Source organism: Glandiceps talaboti, chromosome 1, assembly GCF_964340395.1.
Source record: "Glandiceps talaboti chromosome 1, keGlaTala1.1, whole genome shotgun sequence".
Classification (NCBI taxonomy): Eukaryota; Metazoa; Hemichordata; class Enteropneusta; family Spengelidae; genus Glandiceps; species Glandiceps talaboti.
The window spans coordinates 6,015,813-6,021,812 of record NC_135549.1 but is presented as its reverse complement, the minus strand read 5'-3'; positions in this window follow the sequence as shown (position 1 = coordinate 6,021,812).

Below are 6,000 nucleotides of genomic sequence, written 5' to 3'. Positions count from 1 at the left end.
AGATCTAATACTACAATACATGGTTCATGATGTACAACCACGGCATTGTACATAAAACGTACATGTCATATATGTACTACCATGATCGTTATCTTGGGAGAACTTAGGAGGACATAAAAATCAACTTTACGTGCCTACATGATACACTTGGAAGTACTCACATCACACTACTTGAACATGTGTATGCATCCCCCACCTACATGTACCTACCCCACCCATCCAGCCACCTGGCCATCCATCCTCAATTAGTTGATTTCGTTCTGTAAGACAAGACTTCCTTATAATACAATAGTGACTCTCCACGTAATGTTCTGGTTTGATCATGGAGAACAAAAGATGGCCTACTGTTTGTTATGTCATCACAATCACCTTAAACCAATACCTAATGTAATAATATCACGGAACTTTGTAAACACCGACATAAGATGAGTTGATATTCTTTCTAATTCCGGTGGAAATACATGAATAAAACCTAAATTAAACTATATACAATACTAGCATAATGTCGTCTTCGATGGCACTTGCATCGTCTTCTAGCGTTGTTTGTACAGTCTCACACTATAGTTGATGACACAAGGGTTTTAATTGTACACCAAATCATGTTATCGAATTTTTTTCTTACCTGAGTTCTGCTAATAGCCAGTGATACTTTATTAAGTAGAATACTCAAAAAACATGCCCCCCCCCAATATCAACTTAGATTAATATGGTATGTGTAAATTGGTGAATTAATTACTCCATCCTTTCTCTCTTACAGTTTTCTCAGCTACCTGATTTACATTATGTATCTGAACCACCGAGTAATAAATCGAGTCGTCTTGATCTGTCATTGTCCATTGAAGGCCGTAAAGACCTACAGTTACCACCTCCTAGAACACCAACTGAATCAAGGAGAGTCGAGGTAAAGTATGAAGGAAGATAAATGGTTCATTATTTCTTTTAAAATGAAAATAATGTTTAGGATTGTCGGCTCTGGTTAATTATCGCAGCCTTAAACTTTAGATTAAGACTAGTCGACAATTAGAAATATGACAACATACACATTATGCAATATATCTGAGTGTGGTATGCTGACTGATGCAATACTGCTAAATAATCTAAACCAAACACGATCATGCTGACTCATCCAAGTAAATAGTTTGGATCCTTGTATTAGGTTGATCGAAAATTTTAATGTAAAAATTCATATCAGATTGTATCAGACCTACAAATAATTTTAGCTGCAAATAAGAAAACACTGAAAGTTTGACAAAACCTATCGACTGAAAAATGACAAAGCTGTTCCTGTTATCGGAAACAACCAACCTGTTGAAACATTTTGAAAATGGGCCGGAGACGAATATCCCCTGAAACTCAAGGTGCGTTTATAAAATATCTCCCCAAACTTCCCATCTGAAAGGTTGTTTCTAGTGCTTCGGGGAAAAAACCAAATAATTCTTCGGTTTCACCGTCTTGTTTTCACGGAAATTAACAATCTTTTATTTTCCAATAGAGTTACATGTAACACACTATTCGCGGTCATATTAGATACTAAAATGGTTCAATTTGGATATCATTTAGACCTCAATTTCAAAATATTGTACGGTGACATCCGATTTTCTCAGAATGGGTTTGAGTTTCCTTGAACAAAGTTACTAAGCGTCACGGTACAAAGTGATGAATCGTATTTGTACAAAATGATGTATTTTTCCCCGGAAAATTTAAATTTCTTTTATGTTGAAATGATCCTTACGTATGGGTCAGTGTATGAACTGTTAAAGTTGTCATATGTATAACCCAAACTATACCAGCATACGTTTTCCCGTATGTCTAGAAACGTGCGTAGAAATCTGCCAATCGTTCAAGAATCAACAGGTGGTTTGAAATAATTATTTCAATACTCTTGTTTCTATAGAAATCACAGACTCGTCCAGCCAATTATGTCGGTCGTGAATGTGAAGAAGATCTATCGGTGCTACACAAACACTTGGAAGAATTGCTAATATGCCACTCGATGGGGATCCCAATTGAGGTAAAATAGATTTGATTATACAGGTGTGAGTTTTACAATTACCAAGTGTCAATAACTGTATTTACAAAGTGGCGACAATCTTTCTCCAACACCTTGAATACCTAGTGCACTGAAACAGATCCGGCTGTGTACAAATTGGAAACCTTCCGCCGAGACTATTTTTTGTAGACGTGCCAAATACCTCGGCGATTCTGCCAATACACGTATCAAAGCCAAAAATATGCGTACCTATAGTGATACAAATTATATCAGCATTCCCATGTCCAATTTTAGAATCCACATCTGTATTGTGGATTATTTACCGGAGTATAATTTCCTCAACAATATTGAAACTGTAATCAATTGCCGGAATCAGCAATGATAGCTGCTATTACGATGTTGTTAGGGCTGTAGTCGACTTGACTTGAGTGACAAGTAGCAAAGGGGTTTCACAGACGCTACCAGATCCAATATCGTTGGCCAGACTGAGTTTATAGATTTTCTCAAACGTGATGTCAGAACTCATACGATTGTATAAGGTAATATGATATTTTCACCATGACGTGATTGTTGTTTAAAACAAGTTGAACCCATTATCTCTGTAATCATAACTTAAAGCTATTTAGCTATTCAAGTCATATGGCCATAGGCATAAATCAATAATCGACAATAACACGGTGGCATTTCGTTTTTGCTATAAATGTCTAGAATTCAGAAAATCGTGTGGTTGGTATCTTCATTTATCAAATACATTCTATTTTGAACTTCTTCTGCAGATAGCAGTTGTTTTTATTCTTTCCCTTCTAATCCAAGATACGCACTAATTGACCCCCAAGGGACTACCTAATCTATCGATAATTATCCCTAATCAAATTCGTACGTGGACGGTCAATGGATACTCCCTCTAGTCTAAACATATCAGTCTTTAATTTATTAAGTGTTGACATTTTTCACGCTATAGGTATATGATATGGACACGTTGTTACAGGTTTTTGTAGTCTTTTACATAATTAATTAGCTAACAGATATGATGAACATGTATATCAATTGTTTTGGTAATAGTTTATCTTTATACGTAGCCACTGAGATTATTTCTTATTTAATTAAATTAGAGGTCATGTGAGTTTTCACCCCTGCAAACTGACGTTGAACTCTTTGATGGCTTACATGTACAGTTTCTGTACTTTACCTGGTTTTTAACTGATGACAATTCAAAGCCTTGTTTAGTACTTAAGTTTCTTTGCGATTCAAAGAGACGTTCAGTTGTAGACAAGACTGTTTCTCGCTATATATATATATATATATATATATATATATATATATATATATATATATATATATATATATATATATATATATATATATATATTTGTTTGTTTGTTTGTTTATGTATTTATTCATTCATTCATTCATTCATTCATTCATTCATTCATTCATTCATTCATTCATTCGTTCATTCATTCATTTCAGTCGACATCGCTAAACGATTTTGTGGAGACATAATGGAGCTAACGTGCCTAACTAATAACTAGCACTGTGGCAATCATCGTATTGGATAACTACAAATTCGAATCTCTTGTAGCTAGCTTTAGTGGTTTGCATACATGTACAAATTTAAACAATAGTAATTGAAGGCAAACGATATATCAAATCCAGGTCTCTCTTTTCGAAATTATTCTTAATAGAAACTGAGAAATGGTCATGCCAATCTTTATATTCACAATTTCAGATTATTAAGAGAGATTTCAAATCCGGTACTATAGCAAGGCCGATGTTCCATTGTCCACGATGCCTTGGTCACTGGAAAGAGTATGGTCTCCTGCCGGACAAGTGTGAAGAACTCTACAGACCAACCCATGGTCCAGCATATAAACTGAATACACAGAGCTCACAGTTATTACAGGTTGGTAAAGACCAATGTTTGCATAGCCCGTGTTCTATTGTAATACGTCTGGTGTCTAACGTTAAAACATATAATTCACGTTAGAACCGTTAACAAATAATAGACTAAATACTCACGAGTGTGTTATGACTCTGACCTAGTGCTTGTGGCTCTATTCTGATTATCAACGAGCGGGATAACATCTGATATCGGACAAAACCCCAAAGAATTCATCTATTAGTGACTTATCAGTTTCTATCGTAAATTACTGTTAGTGAATTTTAGACTTTTAAAAAAAAGTTATTGTTTATCTACTTCTATCTGTAAATTGAAGTAAAACACAATAAATCTATTTGAATTCTCAGTTTTGCTACCAACGTTGATTGTCATGATATCTTTCTATTCATTAGAATCTCGGTGACGTCAGTCAGCATCGATTCGATGGAGGTACAATTATTATCAAGGGAACTGCAGGTACAAATTTGAAAAGGGGGCGCCCAAGAAAGAGAGACAGGCGGAAAGGCATCGATGGCCGCTCTTACAGCTCATCTACAATCGGAGATGACAGTGACGTCACAGAAGATATCCTTAGTTTAGAAGATGACTTGGACAGTGACGAAGATACAATGGACGGTAAACAAGGTATAGATATTAGACAGATACATGTAGTTAAACTTGACAATGTTTTGAATGTGACGTTTTGTACAACTTTAGGAGGAGAGGGAGGGGTACTTATATTATTGAGAAAGACATCGTTAAATCTTGTATCCTACATTGAGACTGCATGAAAGTAAATCCAAGTAAAAGATTACAATGGTTATTCAATTTTGTTCACACATTGATCATTCGAAATCTTCCTAAAGTGTGACCTATCTTCCAATCTTAACATCATGGAAGAAAATGAAGTATGAGATGATTGTATGTCTCTTTATTTTCCAGGCTACTCATCCAAGAAGGGCACCACTTCAAAGTCGAAAGCAAAGACAGCCGAAGGAAAAAACGCACAAGACATCTCCGAAGATAGTAACATGCAGCGAAAGAGCAAACAGACCACTGAGGCTGGTAAAAAGCGCACCGACAGAGACACTAGCGCCCTCAACGATTCTGCAGAACGCCAAGATGGGGGCAGTGGTCAAGGAGCAGGGTTTAATATGTCCACCGACCAACAAGGACCAGGAATGTATTCAGGTGCCACACGTAAGTTGATTTTTGCGTTATTGAAAAATAAAATTATTACACTGCCTAAAACTCAATTTCATACCTAATATTTTCACTGGACTTGGCCTAGAACGATAGAACTTTGGTATCAACCTCTTTTGTAGTCCACTAATTTATACACGAAGCGTCATGATGTCAAAGTCTATGATTGTGTTATGGAGTGATGATTTTCGATAGAATTTCAAGAAATGCTCCAAAATATTAAACATTTTGTGTAGTCATGCAACACAGAGGGCGCTATAATGTGTCCTACATTCGTGCTTGGTGATGCTGCTCGGTGTGCTTTACAGGTATAATTATTTTGGTCAGTGACGAGTCATTGGAGGTGACATACTGATCAAGGATATAGGCACTACTAGTATAACATTGTGATTGTTTGGGTTTACTCAAGTTTATCCACAAGTATAGTGTTTACTGAAAGTTTCTTTTGTTAAATCACAGCCCAGTTTAAACCAGTCGGAAGTGGACCAGGCCACAGTGGACCAAATACCCCGATGGGCCAACAAGGACCTGACGGTTATTTTTATCCAGGCTCCTATGGTCCAGATGGTCGCTTCAATCCAGTTGGTCGAGTTGGCAAAGACGGAAAATTTCAACATATCGTCATGGGTCCGGATGGAAAACATTACCTTAATGGCAGATATGGACCAGACGGGACGTTTTATCCGGGAGAAGCGCTTGGGTTTAATTTTCTCACTGCACCGGAAGTAGCTGTTATGAAGCAAAGGGATGCTCAGAACGCAAAGCAAGGCGTAAAAGGACCAGATGGCAATTTGTATTTACATGGTCATTATGAACAAGATGGGACTTTTAGACCTGGAGGACCACCACGGCCAGTATACGGTCCTGATGGAAACTTACTCCACGGTGCTATTGGTCCAGATGGTGTGTACTATCCCAATGGTCAATA